This window comes from Netta rufina (genome assembly GCF_964035555.1).
Source record: "Netta rufina genome assembly, chromosome: 29".
Classification (NCBI taxonomy): Eukaryota; Metazoa; Chordata; class Aves; order Anseriformes; family Anatidae; genus Netta; species Netta rufina.
In genome coordinates this window covers 617,849-634,247 of record NC_140153.1, presented here as the reverse complement: position 1 = coordinate 634,247, position 16,399 = coordinate 617,849, and positions in this window count along the sequence as shown.

Genomic DNA, 16,399 nt, shown 5'->3' with positions numbered 1-16,399 from the left:
AAATTAAACCATGTATCTGACAGTGTTGTCCAAAAGCTTCTTGAACTCTGGCTTGGTTGCTGACATGACTGGATCTTGTGGTTAACGCAGGAGGTATCTCAACACCATACGGCCATTCGTTCACTCCCCCATACGCACCCGTGTTGTTTAGCATACTTGAGTTGCATCCCTGTGCCCAGTGGTGTGCTCTTGTGACCCCTGGAGAGCTCACAACACTCCCAGTGCACTCTAGCATCTGCTGGATTTTCCAGGTAGACCTCTAGAATGCTCTTAGGGGTTACTAGGTGTGTAGTGGTTGTACTTGGGTGGGTGGCCAAGCTCCACCACAACTGGTCTCTCACTCCCCCTACTCAAAGAGAAAGAGGGAGAAATATGATAAAAATGGCTGAGATAAGGACAGGGAGATCGCTTAATAATTACTGTGATAGGCAAAACAGACTCAGCATAGGGAGGTAGTAAGATATATTGCCTAATACTAACAAGCTAGAGAAGTGAGAAAGGAAAAGAAACCAAAAATGCCTTCTCCCCTTCTGCCCTCTTCCACTTCCTCCCCCTGAGCAGCGCAGGGGATCGGGGGTTTGGGGGTTATGGTCAGTCTATAGCACTTGGTCTCTGCTGCTCCTTCATGGTCACTCTCATCCCCTGCACTGTGAGGTCCCTCCCACGGGATGCAGTCCTTCCTGAACTGATCTTACGTGGGCTTCCCACAGGGAGCAGCTCTTCAAGAACTGGTTCAGATATGGGTCTGTACCACAGGATCCATCCCTCAGGAGCAAACTTCTCCAACCTGGGACCCCCCTGGGCAGCAGCTCCTGACAGGTCACCTGCTCCTCTCCATGGGCTACAGGTCTGGCCTGGGATCTGCTCTGGCAGGCGTCTTCCACAGGCTACAGCCTCTGTTGGTGCAGGTCCACCTGCTCCACTGTGGTCTTCTCCACGGGCTGCAGCATGGAACCGTGCTCCACCATGGTACTCCATGGACTGCAGGTGGACAGCCTGTTTCACCATGGTCCTGACCACAGGCAGCAGGGGACTTCTGCTCTGGCGCCTGGAGCACCTCTCCCCCTCCTTCTTCACTGACCTTGGCGCCTGCAAGGCCGTTCCTCACTCCTCTCACTCTCCCAGCTGCTGTGTGGCGCAGCATTTTTTTCCCTGTCATAAATATGCTTTCACAGAGGGGCAAAACAACATCAATTACTGGCTCAGCTCTGGTCAGCAGTGGGGCCCTTACCAAACATGGGGCAGCTTCTAGATCCTACTCACAGAAGCCACCCCTATTGCCCCCTGCTACCAAAACCTTGCCACATAAACCCACTACATGTACAGTAAAATACCAGACCCTGGAAAGGATAAACATCACGTCAGGGAACACATACAGTAAGTAATGTGCTATATAACTCAGTTTGGAGAACAGGCACAGCAGACCTGAGATCAAAGCAATCAACATTGTGACTATCAACTATTAAGCAGATCTAATATACCAATTTTGTTTTAACACACACTGGTTAGGTCTGTCGTTATCTCAACCCTTCGTGCCCCATGTTGGGCATTAAAAAAGACTGTTGTGGCTTAACCCAGCTGGCAGCTAAGCACCACATAGCCCTTCGCTCACCCTCCCCCCTCCCTCTCTGGGATGGGGGAGAGAATTAGAAAGAAATGAAAGCCTGTGGGTTGAGATAAGACAGTTTATTAGGACAGAAACAAAAGGAAAATTAATAATAATAATAATAATACTGTTATAAATGAAGTCTCAACTCAATCTGAATTTAGTAATATTTATAAAAGGCAAGTAAACAGCACTGAGTGCACAGGGAGTCTATGCTCTACCAACACACACACACAAACATCAAACCTTCTAAATACATAGAACATTGCTTTTACATACTAAACCCGAGTACGCCTATACATATGTACAATCAGAAAAGGTAACAAACAATCCTTTAAGTCTATTAATATCAATGTCCATGACTGGGGGAGCATAGTTGGCCTGGTTGAAGTGCTCCCATATCTTCCATGACTAATAACAGTCTCCATTTTCCATTCCTTTTCTTGATTACAAACACCGGAGAATTCCAAGGCTAGTAGTGGGAACAACATGTTCAGTTGTCAAGCAACTAGGCTTTTGGGCCTCATGCATCCCACTCTTCCTGGATCGAAGGGAAACATATCCGTCTCCTTTTCAAGGCCAATATGGCCTGGGTCAAAAAGCACGTCCAGATCAGCAGAGGGTGCAACAGCAAAGGCCTGAGATGGCAGTAGCGGTGGGAGGGCCAATGGTGTAGCAGAAGGATCAGTAAACGAGCCCGCAGTTCCCTCACTGTCCGGTAAACCACACGTTTCTGACTGTGGTCCCACGGGGCTCTTTAAGGCCTCAGAGACCTGAGGGAACATGCTCATACTGAAGAGAAGGAGAGTCAAAAAGCAGGTCCTTCTAGCAAGAGGAGGTGCTCTCAGAGCGTGGAAGTTGTTGAGCAAAAGTGTCACAAGGAGGAGTACTGGGAGGGAAGCAGGTACAGATCTTTCCCTCGTGAAAGAAACAGCCCTGAGAATGGCAGAAGAGCAGTCAAATATTCAAAGTACAGATCTGGCAGCAGAGGAAGATCAGAACAAGGTAGCAATAGGTACTACCGATCCAAAGGGGAAAGAAGTTGGAGCAGAGAAAGATACTATCGAGATGAAGCACGGAGATGGGAAAGATGTAGCTATTACAATGATTACTATTCACCTCAGGCAACAGGAGACAGTAGAGAGAGAAAGTTCTCTCACGGCAATGCAGCCTTTGACAAATCGACTCCAACTTACTACAGCAGGTCACATAAGCGTTATCATTACAAAAGCGGATGGCCTCACGGTTCCCTCTTGAGAGAGGAAGATGTACGTCGCTTTAGCACACCCAGAGCAGACTTGCATCGTTGCTCAGTACCTCAGCAACATTTCGGAAAACATTCTCGTGAAGGACATGCCTTTCCACCTGTGTCAGCTCATTTGGAGAACTGTCACCAGAAAAATGAAACAGAAGGAAACAGAAAAAGACAATATACTCGTGTAAAAGGTAGTGAAAGTGAAATAGAAAGGAAAGGCCGAAAGATAGAAAAGGAGCTTTTAGGTGTTGAAAAAATGCAAAAATATCACAAGTTCTAGAAGAAAAAGAAGTCTAAGGAAGTCTTCTCATGTCTTCCTTTTTTTTTTCTCTCCCTCTTTTTTTTTTTTTTTCATAGTTTCTAAGTTATTTAGATAGCATCAGCTGGCTGGGGATCATGTTATTAGGTTGATCAGTGAAGAAAGGAAAGCTATTGCTGAATTGTGTCAGAGCACTAGCTTTGGACCATGTAGTTCGAATCACATGTGCACACCATTCTGGATTAGGTTAAAACATATTTTTTACTTGCATGCATTCCAGAACTGAAAGTTCTACAACCCCCAAAGCTGAAAGAGGTTAATATTTTCAGACAATAATTGTATACTAACGACTATGACATTCTTTTTCCTAATATTAATAAAATTCCTGCTTGACAAGAAGCATATGGTTTCCTCTGAGAAGGCTAATTCATCATGAAACAGTTCTCTGCAACTTCTAGTATTAAACATTGTTTATGGGAAGACTTATTTTTAGTGAATCAAGAAATATATTCATGTAATTCTAGACTGTTATTTGGAAGTGTTTTTCTCTGGCTAGTCCACGAAGTACTCTGGGATAATTTTTCTATCTTCATGGTCTCTCTTTAGGAGGTAAAATATCCTGAGTATTTGGACCTTCGAGCCTATGTGTCGCAGTCAATTGGAGAACCACTCCTGTACACCTTATATGTGGTGCTGGTGCATCATGGTATCAACTGTCACTCAGGACACTATGTATGCTACATAAAGGTAGAAGTCAATGGCATTTCTAACAGGGTAAAGGTTGTGCTGGCAAACCAATTAAAGCGTTACTAGTAGCTACTGTTTCTAGGGAAAAAGATTTCCTGAAATAATCCCAAACTTGAATCTGGCAGCCCCGCGTGACAGGACCTGTGGCCCCGGGGAGCTGCCCACCGCCTCGTCGGCCAGCCTGGCAGCAATCCTGCCAGCACAGAATAGCTCAGTGGCTTTCCGTGCGTTTCAGGGTAAAGTGACGATTAATTTCTATTTCCTGGCCCGGGTGCTGCTTTCTTCTTTAAGGAAGCTTCAAGGTTAAAGTTTAAACTCAGTTATGTCAGGGTTCAACTCCGTTTCGTGAAGGGGCTCTTGTACGAAAGCTTAAGCTGGGATTGACTCTCTGCTAAGTGGAGGCCAAACGTGTACCCACTGAGAAGGAGGTCCTAAGTGATAACGTTTTCTAAAGAGACTGCTAAACACATCTGAACAGTGCTGCTGCAGAACTCTGAATGGGGAGATAGCAACTGTCTTAACTGATCTGGAATCTTGAGTTTACTTTTCAGTGGACAAGAGGTGTGTCTCTCAAGGCAAACAAGGAGAGGAGTAACACCCGATACTCATGTCAACATAAATTTATGCTCAGAGCGTAGGTGTAGGAACAGCATCGGTATGTATATGGAACATCGGGAGAGGAAGCTCTATCGGTATTTACAGTTTTTCTACTACCTTGTCAGAGAGACGTTATCTCCAAATTAGAAATGGATGTATTTTGAAAAAGTGGTGGTGGATCAGATTTCTTCTTTCTAGTGTTAATATTTGCTCTTGAATCGTACTTAATACCTGGTAACGCCTCAATCAGTTGTCAAAAATAAACTTAAAAATGTGTAAGGCTTATCTCATTGGTTAGTATAAAGATCAAGGCCTCTTTTCTTTTTTCTTTTCTTTTCTTTTCTTTCCTTTTCTTTCCTTTTCTTTCCTTTTCTTTCCTTTTCTTTCCTTTTCTTTTCTTTTCTTTTCTTTTCTTTTCTTTTCTTTTCTTTTCTTTTCTTTTTTCTTTTCTTTTCTTTTCTTTTTTCTTTTCCCCAGTATTGTTTTTCTGTTATCCTTCTCACTGCAGTCTTGATTTTGTTTCTTGTCCCTTAAGTATGTTTTCTATGTGTTGCTGAAACATTTTCCCTTTCAATCCAAAAAAGGGAGCTGTCACTTGTGAAGATCGGAGCTTATCTGAAAATCCCTGAGCCCAGGAGCTGTCACCTCAGTCTTCCAATCGGACAAGGACAACTTCATTTCTCATGTAAATGCATTTTTCAGGTTTGTGTATTGTTTTTTCAGGACTGGAAAGTGTGTATAGAATGGATTTAAAATCAATCTTAAATGTAAAATGTCAAGAGAAAAAAGTTCTAATTACAACCTCTGCACACAATTTGCCAGCTGTGGGACTAGGAGTTTTCTTATTTACTGTGTTTTGTTTAACGTGTCTCAAGTTTAATGGATAGCAATCAAGGTGTGCTAGAAATCTGAAAGCACTTTATGCTTTGTTCTCTCTGTCATTTTGGTATAACAAACTAGCTTATGTTTTAAACCCTCCATGAGGTTAGTGGTTTCCCTAAAGGTAACAAGTCCCTGTGTGCTACAGTAAGACAGTAACAAAACATGAAGTATAGAAGTTCATCCTGTCATTATTCAGCTTCTGCCTATGGACACACAACTACGCTTATTTAAAGCAGTATCACCTTGAAACCTAATCAGCATTTTAAAAAGGACTTCGTAGCAGTTATTGGCTTTTGTCCTGGAAGGCTGAGGTTTGTTTTGTTTTGTTTTACATTCAGCATTTCCGTTTCTAGCTTACATTCCCCTGTTGTTTTGCATGAGGAAAACGTGCAACTTTACAAAGTAGAACGCAAAGAGCTGCTTTTTAGTCTAACTTTTCAGTTTTTCGTAGGAGTTTTAAATGTGCTAGGTGCAAAACACCAAAAGTACTGCTGCCAAAGTTATATTCAAACTCATATTTCTTGGAGAAACAGAAGAAGCCCAGGGAGAAATAAATTTGCAAACATGCTCTTCATGCTCTCCTTTCCCAAGATTTCTTTGAGATATAGCCCGTCCTCTGTGGGTTTTGAGGTATGTGGTTCCCAGGAGTGAAAAGGAGGGCCAAACGTCTCTCCTCTTGGATCTCAACATGCCAGGGCTTTAGTGTACTGCCACTTATGGCCCCGCTTTTTCACCTGGAAAAAGCGACCACATGATATAGACTGAGGAGCCCTGCTATTGTTGCACTTGTTTTTTGTTTTGTTTTGTTTTTCCCTACTAGTATAGGCTTAAGAATATAGAGAAATGTGCTGATGAAACAATTTTTAGTAAAAAAAGACAGCTTGGTACATCTCCTTACAAAAAATAAATAAATAAATACAAACTTGAACTCGAAAATCACGGTGTCAAGTCAGATAAGTGAAGAAACATTACCTCTTTAAAGAGCACAAAAAGTCAAAAGAAATTGGAAAAGTAACAGACTGGCAACTGAAAGCCATGTATTGTCTGTGAAGCATCCGATAGGTTGTGAACCTGGATTACCCAGACAATGGGGAAACAGGAGTCTCCCGGTCGTCGGGAAATAAAGGATATAAACTGTACGATGTGACTAGCAGGTGCGCTCCTGCTTGTGGGACGCCCGCCATTGCAACCGCGAATAAAAATGCTACTTCACTGACTGAGATCCTCGCCTGAGCCTATGTTACTGCCTACAGAGTGTTTCTCGCAGCCTGACACTGGAGTTCTAAAAACCTGTCACCGATTTTACAGAAAAAGCGATTTTACGTGGGGGAGGAGAGGCGGAAGCCCTGCCTGCCTCGATCCCCGGCTCCGCTGCACGATGCCTCTCCCCCCAGCCGATCGCCTCGGCGAGTGGCCGCAAAATGGCGGCGACGCCCGACGTAAACGGCCCGCCGCTGCTGCTGCCGCCTCCCCCCACAGCTCGGCAGCCTCCCTCGCGAGGGCTGCCGGCGCCTGCCGGCTCCTTCAGCTGCCTCGGGTGGCCTCGGGTGGCCTCGGTGCCGGGAAACAAGCCCTGCCCGCCTCGATCCCCCGCTCCGCTGCACAACGTGTCCGCCCCAGAGCCGACCGTCTCAGCGAGTCACTCTGGTCATGCTTAGCTGTTACACATAAATGCCAAGGTACAAAGCACATATCTGAAAACTACGTACCTGTTAATGACTTCATGACTTGTCTATTTCAAAGCTGGAAAGTTGTGGAAAGCCAGTCCTCTAGACCAAATGAAGAACTTGGTGATAGAAAACTGGGAAGACGACACCATGCACATGAAAAAACAAAACAAAACAAAACAAAACAAAAAAAACAACAACAAACAAAAAAAAAAGCATTAAAAAGAAAGATACATGACACTAAAAAACCTGACAAAGAGCATTACCGAAGAAAGAGAGAACATTGTGATGCAGAAGAGAAGAAGACTCAAAACAGGAGCAAAAAGATGGTCCTTCCAGCAAGAGGAGGTGCTCTCAGAGAAGTTGTCGAGCAAAAGCTCACAAGCAGGAGTACTGGGAGGGAAGCAGGTACAGATCTTTCCCTGGTGAAAGAAACAGCCCTGAGAATGGCAGAAGAGCAGTCAAATATTCAAAGTACAGATCTGGCAGTGGAGGAAGATCAGAACAAGGTAGCAATAGATATTACCGGTCCAAAGGGGAAAGAAGTTGGAGCAGAGAAAGATACTATCAAGACACATCGATCGTGTGCACATAGCACCACAAAATAGCTGACATGCTGCAAATCATCACCTGTGGTAAAATAAATAAAGTTTCATATAGGCAACAAGTGCCACATCTTTTTTTCTCTTTTTAACTTGCATATTTTTTTCAGACTTCACGATTTGTGTTTCTGTGCGCTCCACTTTGACAATGCCAATCTCAAGCATAAGAAAAAGAAGAAAAAGGAGAAGAAAAAGAAGAAAAAGGAGAAACACCAGGAAAGTGAAAGGCTCCTTGGAACACTAAGATCCAAGTTTCCAGAAGATAACGCAGGAGAAGAAGGAAGAATCCCACCCTCCAGATGGCTCTTCATGTGACCAACGCAGAAGCGAGGGCAGTAAACAATCTTACAAGGAAAGGAAGCCTTCCAGTGCAGGAGAAAGCAAGAAATACAGCTCCATCGCATCCAAAGACTATATTAAAGGTAAGCGGCCGCAGCGTGTTTGAGGAATTCCTTTTATATTACTGTAGAGATGATTTCAAACAGTCTTGAAGTGCTTGATGACTTAACAGTCTGCAGATTTATTATCAAATCAAAAACCCCCCGACTTGGTAGACGATTTTTTTCCCAGTTTTGAATGACCACTAGGAAAGAAGGCCTGAAAAAAAGAGGTTAAAGGCAAACAGTTTTCATTTGGTTTGATGATTAAGTGGCAAACAAGAGGAAGAGTTGCAAGATCCCTTCTGAAATTCAGTCCAGCCAAGTAGGAAAAGTAAATGTGGACAGCTGTATCTTGGCAAAGAAGATAGTAGGTAGCAAGGAGGTTTAGCAGTCAAGATGGAAGGTGATGCCATGAGGCTTACAGGCTAGTAATGTTCTAGTGAAACCCAGCCTTCCTAAACAAAGCTGCCTGTATCATTCCCGTGAATAACACACTCTGTTCGGCTATTTCCTAACATAGAAACGGTGCTGACTGCTTCTTCAGAGTAACATAAGTTAGTGATACTACTGAAACAGTTTTGGTTCAGATGTAGATCTGATTTCTCCTAAGCACGCTGAATTCACAGCTGTTGATCCTCCAGAGAAGGCTTTGCAATTGAACACCTGGAGAATAGGTAAATTTCCCGCTGTTGTTCTCCTCTCCTCTTGTTTTGTTTAGTTTTCTTTTGTTTTTTCCTAGTAGCATAGGCTTAAGACTCTGAAGAAACGGGCTGCTTTTTTTCATTTCCAACACTGGCTGTTCCTCCTCAGCCCCGCCTTGTATTTTTTCAGTCCTAGGATATGTGAATGTAAATTCCTGGGAGAGAGGTAGAAAACTCTGTTGCAACTGGTGTTTTTTTCGGCTATGTGGGGAGAACAAATAGGGTGGTTTTGAATATTCTGGCTCTTATTCAGAGCAGCATGTGGAGGGAGACAGACGCGTTTGCTTTTTTAGTGCAATGGCTTCAGAAGCAAGAGGGGAAAAACCACTTTCTCTGGGAGCTGGAGAAGCTGTCCTAATCACCGGAGAGGTTTCTAAATGGCATATCTTTGAGAGCGTTCCTGTAGTCCGGAGGTTTTTGTTTGTTTGTTTGACTTTGGAAGGTTTTACTCTTAATATTGACGTCCTTCAGCAGAAGTGAGAAATGTGATTTTATTTTGTGCAGTGTCACGGACCCTCCGAAATCTCCTGGGAATGATGAATACCTCGCACAGTACCGATGCGATGACGGTGGAGACAAGGAGAAACCAAGAAGATGAAAAGCACGTGACGTCATTTCAAAAGAAAACGTTTTGTACGGCAAAGAGTCTTGTGAGCCTGGTGAGAAATTGCGGCAAACTTCCTCTCTCAAGTCTGACACCGAATGTAGTTCTCAAAACCTTTCCTCCTCAGCTATTCCAGAGAGATGCCAAGATACAAAGGACGAGACTAAAAACACTGACAAAGAGCATTACCAAAGCGAGAGGGAACATGCTCCTAGTGAAGAGAAGGAGAGTCAAAAAGCAGGTCCTTCCAGCAAGAGAAGGATAAAGTTGAATACAAAGAATACAAACTTGAGCTCCTGATTGGCTTCATGCTGCACTCTGTGCTGTTCTTGTCCTAATCTTGGTCTCTCCGTAGATAATCTGGTTTAAATCCAAATAGAATCATGCGATGAGGAAGATCTCGCTGCAACAAATTCAACATCTAAAATTGATGTTTACATTTTCCGTGATTTTCTTCCTGAGCAGAATTGTGTAGTACTCCTTTTATATTACTGTAGAGATGATTTCAAACAGTCTTGAAGTGCTTGATGACTTAACAGTCTGCAGATTTATTATCAAATCAAAAACCCCCCGACTTGGTAGACGATTTTTTTCCCAGTTTTGAATGACCACTAGGAAAGAAGGCCTGAAAAAAAGAGGTTAAAGGCAAACAGTTTTCATTTGGTTTGATGATTAAGTGGCAAACAAGAGGAAGAGTTGCAAGATCCCTTCTGAAATTCAGTCCAGCCAAGTAGGAAAAGTAAATGTGGACAGCTGTATCTTGGCAAAGAAGATAGTAGGTAGCAAGGAGGTTTAGCAGTCAAGATGGAAGGTGATGCCATGAGGCTTACAGGCTAGTAATGTTCTAGTGAAACCCAGCCTTCCTAAACAAAGCTGCCTGAATCATTCCTGTGAATAACATACTACCTTCAGCTATTTCAGCTTCTTGCTGTACAGTTGAATGCATTTTACATAATGTTTGGAGAAGTAAAATCTTGGAAGAGGTTTTCATATCTTTTGCCTAGTTTGGATGATGAAGTAAATTGCCAGAGTCAGTAGATTCTGGCACTGACATGTTTCTTCAAGCTTAAGAGCAAGTGCAATTGTTTCCAAGCATCTTTCTTTTCTGAGACAGGGAGCACCAGAAGTTGTCATCTTAAAATACAACATGGAGGGGGGGCTGGTTGTTCACACATTCTTGCCAACATTCATGCTATCTGTCCCATTATCAAGAACAAAATTAGGGACTGAATGGAGGTCTTTCAAATTCCATTGTTGCAAAAATGGACTTTTTACGATACTAATGTCAAAAGAATCCTGATTGTACTAGACTGTAAGTATCTCTTCTAGCTGAAAAATCAGGAACAGCACAGAAGAAAATGCCTCTGCTCTACTGCTCTTCGGGCTTCAGTGAATTCTCTGGCCAGCAGATGGCGAACTCGTTCTTTCTAAACCAGTCCAAAGTAGAGGAAGAAAGTAAACGTCTTGCATGCATTACACAAGTGCGGGGCATGGGGATCCCTGGGCTATATACGTGAAAAAGATGTTCGTTGATAAATACAGCAGTACCCACCCCACTTGGATACACTGCTTGCAAGGTAAGCAGGATAGGAGGGCTGTGCAAAGCAATTCTGTTAAATTGAGGAATTCAAGTATTTCGTCAAGCCTAAAGATACTAATTAGTTTCCTTTTGGGGAAGGTCAGTCTTTCAAAGCAAAGAAAAAATGTCTCTTAAGCAGGATTTTCTGAATGGTGGAATCTAATCTGAAAAAAGACCACTTCCACACGTTAATTATTTGCTAGTTTATTATTTTTAATTTTCTACTGTATTGAACCTCTCAAAGAAGCTAGGGACAGACTAAGAACAACGGAGGACTTGTTAGAGTGCCTTTTCAACCGGAATCATGTTACTTTGAATAAATGAACAAGGATAGCTAGTGACAATTTGTGATTTAAGGAAATTCCAGATACATGAGAGAAAGAGCAGCATTAAAGCAGTTAAATTCCTGCATTCCTAAGTGCTCTCTCTAGCAAGTTTCTGAACGCTTCTGTTCTGTGGCTAGGATTTGGTGAGCTTTGATCACTAGTAAAACAAGGATGCCGTCCAGTCAAACCTTCAAATGACTGTAACTTACCTAAGGTCAACCATTTGCTATCAAAGCAGGTAGCTTTGTCCTAATATTCTGTACAGCTCACCAATTTTAGCATAGAACTGAAATGTAGTCCGTTTAATGGGAGGGCTTTGGAAGCCACCTTCTCCAGTCAGTTCAGCCCTGTAGTCCGAGAGCAGATCAAGCCGTGTGCAGGGTTGTGACTTCTCTCTTTGGAAAGAAAACCAGTGAGCCAGACAGTTCCATGTAGAGTATCACAGCAGGGAATGACATTTCTTCCCTTTGTCTTTCAGATGCAGAGCTTACTGCTGGAAGCCTTCAATACTCAGACTAAACCTACCATCAAATCCGACAACCTTTTTACCATCGAAACGCAACAACTTCTTACCGTCAAACCCAACAACGTCTTACGACTTCTTACCATCAAAAACCCAACAATTTATTACAATTTCTTACCGTCAATCCCAACGTCTTCTTACCGTCAAAACCGACTGCCTTTTACAGTCAAAACCGACTGCCTTTTACCTTCACAACCGACGATGCAACCTCATCATGTTATAAATGAAGTCTCAACTCCCTCTGAATTTAGTAACATAAAAGAATATTTATAAAAGGCAAGTAAACAGTGCTGGGTGCGTGGGGAGTCTATGCTCTACCACCACGCGCACCCAACCGTCACACTTTCCAAATATATAGAGGACATTGCTGTTACATATTTACAAGAAACCCAAGTACGCCTATACATATGGATATCCTATCCCCGCTTCATATTAGAATTCTCTTTGTGGTGGTCCTTGTGGGTGAAAGGCTCACGGTTTCCCATCACCATTAGCAACCTTTTGTTCCAGACTGCAGGAGCGGCTTCGACTGTCTCCCTCTTCTTCTGCACATGTTCTGCCCACCACAAGGTTCCCAAAACCAACAAAACAGGATTGCTTTTCCCGCGTTTCATTAACCCTTGAAACCACACTAATAATATTATTATCATATAACATAAAACAATAAATGTTAACAGTTCTAACCAGCAACCCCCCCAGCAACTTCCGTGCCTTGTGCCTTAACAGAGGGGAAAACAAGCAACCCCAGACAGCAGGGCGTTGCCTCAATCCCCCTTCTTTATTTCCTCTAACCTCTTTACATTTCTGATGACGTCACCGTTAAGAGTCTGATGTTATCACCAACCAGGAGGCTTTCCAACCCCCATTGCCACATTCCCAAATCTCCCCCTTCTTTATTAATATCAGCCATTTTTCTGACACAAATTACCACTCCATATATAACAATCCCTCCTCTTCTTTTGAATGTCATTAATTCGTGTCTTGGCTTTGAATTTGGCCAAGGCCAATTGAACCATAAAAGAATGCTTTCACAATATTCTCTGTAAGATTTATAAACAAGTTTTTAGCAATGGTTGGAATCCCATAGTTAGCTCGTGTTTCAATTTCATGATTCCGCAGGGTGTATAATAATTGTACTTTTCCCAATTAATGCTCCTTCATTATTAGCTCTTACCTCTATCCGCCACTGATAGGTGACCTCTTTCGGCTCATAACTGGTTATCTTATTGCTTTCATTACATCGAGCATACTCTGGTTTCCATAGCATAGGTTTAACAGGCATAGTAGTGTTTGTTCCTGAATTCTTCCCCTCCGGGTGTTAACAATACAATTCTGAGACCAATAGCATGTAATTCGGAGAGGTCCGGTAAAGGCCATGTTACCCGGTGGTTATTACCCTAAGGGGTTGCAGCCCTTGGTAAACCTTTTTGAGCCGCAGTACTGGTCCCGTCTCTGGTCTTGCCCTCTCCCTGATGCTTCTTAGGAAATGGTCCAGACTTACACACGTGATGGTTCTTCTATTTGCGGTCAACTTTTCCACGAGTTAGTGGGGGCTCGGTTCAAAGCAGATAACCAATCATCTAGGTAAATTTTCCCACCTATTATTTTAAAATTTTCAGGTAATTCAAGATGTTGTGGGTATCTCTACTGGAGGTGGCACTCCCCCTATGGGATTTTGGGGTCCCCAAATCCTTCTATTAGGGCCTTTATATGAGTTTCCAATGATTGCTAATATTCTAATCAGTACAAGATTTAATATACATACAATTAGCATCCAAAGGGTAGCTATGCCCTGATATGCTTCAAGTTCTTTTAAGCTTAACTTTCAGATCTCCAGGAGTAGACTCAACCTTCCAGGTTCCTGTTACGGGTCCCTTTATGCGTGATGCATGTGTCCACCCCTTTTCCACCATTCTTATAGCTGTCTCTTTGGTAGTTCAGTAAAGTGCACCTGTATTCTCTCAAATGGTCGATATGCAATTCTTCTTCTTCCAGCAGGTGCTTGCCTAATCACCTTCTTATTCACCTTTTGACATGTTAAGCATCCTTGGACAGTTTGTTTGGCTATCTCATATATTCCTACACACCCATAAAATTTTAGAAATTGTTCACTCAATGCTTTTGTTCCCCAGTGGGTTTGTAGGTGTAGCCATAAAAGTAGACGCCTACTTTGTTCCTTTGGCAGTATTTCTCTTCCATCAGGCAGAATCCATTTTCCTTCATTCAGTTCTGCTCCTATGGTCTTTATAATTTTTATTTCTGCTTCTGTATACTTCTTCTCTTGTGTCCCTTTTCCGTTATCCGTTTCTTGTAGGGTTAGGACTACCTCATGCTTCCTAAGAGCTGCTTCCCTAGCTTCTCTATCCGCTAGGTTATTCTCTCTTATGTGGAAGCCAGTTCTCTTTTGATGTCCTCTGACACGTACCACAGCAATCTCCCTAGGTCCTCTCAGTGCCTGCAATATTTGAGTAACTAAAGTTTGGTGAATCAGCCCTTTTCCCTGTGTGCCTATGAGTCCCCTTTCTTCCCAAATTTTCCCAAATGGGTGGACTATTCCATAAGCATATTTAGAGTCTGTATAAATAGTGCCTCTTTTTCCTTTCAATAGTTCTAGGGCTCGTAATAATGCATAAAGTTCACATGCTTGAGTGGACCAGGCAGCGCTGAGTGGTCCTGACTCTATTAGGACCATATCCCCATTTACGATGGCATACCCTGATCTTCTTTTTCCATCTACTACTTTGGATGATCCATCAATAAATATTTTTTCCCCTGTTTCTTATTCTGTCTCCTCGAGATCGGGTCGGATTTTGGTTTGCAATTCAATCACTTCCATGCAGTTATGTTGTAGTTCTGCTAGGGGTTCCCCATATAGAAATCGTGCAGGGCTCTGCGCAGCAAGTTATTTTTCGTTCTAAATCAGGGGAGTCGATCAGGATGGCCTCATATTTCAGCATTCTACTATCAGTTAACCATTTTTCAGCCTTCTGCTGGAGGTCTTCCCTGACATTATGTGAAGTATATATCTTCAGAGGTGCCCTACAAGTGACTTTTCTAGCTTCCTCAATCAGTAAGGCAGTAGCCACAATTGCCTGTAAGCACAGTGGCCACCCCCTACTCACAGGGTCTAATAGTTTGGAACAATATCCCACAGGTTTCTTGATTCCTGCCCATTCTTGAGTTAGCTGTAATTGCAACTAACATATGCAGTTTGGTTAGAAACATTTACAAATAAATAAAAGGGTCTTTCTAAATCTGTGAGGCTCAGCACTGGAGCTTCTATTAACGTTTTCTTGATCAACCTCAACTTTTCCTCATCTTCCTCGTTCCCCTTAATTTTTTCTCCAGTCAATTTTTCATATAAAAACTTTGCCTTTTCAATAAACCCTTCAATCCAGGGTCTACAATATCCCAAGAGGCTGAGCAGTTGCCTCACTTCCTTCTTCGTTTTGGGTGATGATAGGGCTAAAATCCCAGATACCCTGTCAGCATCCAATTTTTTCTTTCCTTGGCTAAGCCCATGTCCTAAGTACCTTACTTCCTTTTCCACGAATTGTAATTTAGATTTTGAGACCTTCAACCCTTTTTTCCTTAAGAAATTAAGTAATTCGATAGTGGTTCTCTGTGTCTCTTTTTCAGTCTCCCCAGCAATTAATAGGTCATCCACATATTGCAACAATTTCACTTCCCCCTTTACCTCAAAAAGTTGTAGTAATTTTTCTAAGGTTTGGCCAAATAAATTTGGGGATTCAGTAAATCCCTGAGGAAGTACAGTCCATCTAAGCTGTTGTCGCCTTCCTGTTTCAGGGTCTTCCCATTCAAAGGCGAAGTAATTCTGAGACCCTTCACTGAATGGGCAGGCCCAGAAAGCATCCTTCAAATCTATTACACTATACCATTTGTGCAGAGGTGTTAGGTGGTTTAATAAAGTATATGGGTTAGCTGCCACTGGAAATTTGGTTATGGTTCGCTGATTCACAGCCCTAACAGATCCTGAACCAACCTGTATGATCCATCAGCCTTTTTTACTGGCAAAATGGGGGTATTATATGGGGACACACATGGTTCCAGCATCCCCTTTTGGAGCAACCTGTCTATAACTGGTGTTATAAATGGCTAAGTCCCAAAATAGGATAATAATCAACGTTTACAATTTATTAAAGGAATAGAGATAAGCAAACAGTGCTGGGTGTGCCGGGAGTCTCCGCTCCACCTAGACGCACAGCTGTTACATCAAGATGATGATTTTTTTTTGCTCCTAGACTAATACATACTCATTACTACTTCTAAAAAAAACAGGGTTATTATAATTAGTTCCAGAATATGAACCCTCCTACTGAAGCATGCATATCAGTCTCTGGTGGTCCTTCTGGGGGGTCTCTGGGGGTCTCCCATGCTGAAGGCTCATAGTCTTCCTCTCAGGCTTTTTTTCTTGTCCCTCTTCTTTGTACTTCTTGGCTGCATGTCAAAGGCTTGCACAGCATTCCCTGCAAGCTTTGTCTTTTAGCCGTCCTTCAGCTTTTCCCTTCTCCTTCATCTCCTGGCCAGATATCAGGGGCTTGCATAGTGTCCCATGCAAAAGTCATAATAGTCAGCAGTTGTTCGGAAACCCCCGGGTATCGGAGACTTCAAGGAGAAAACTTACGAATACATTTTCCTTCAAGCTCTCTA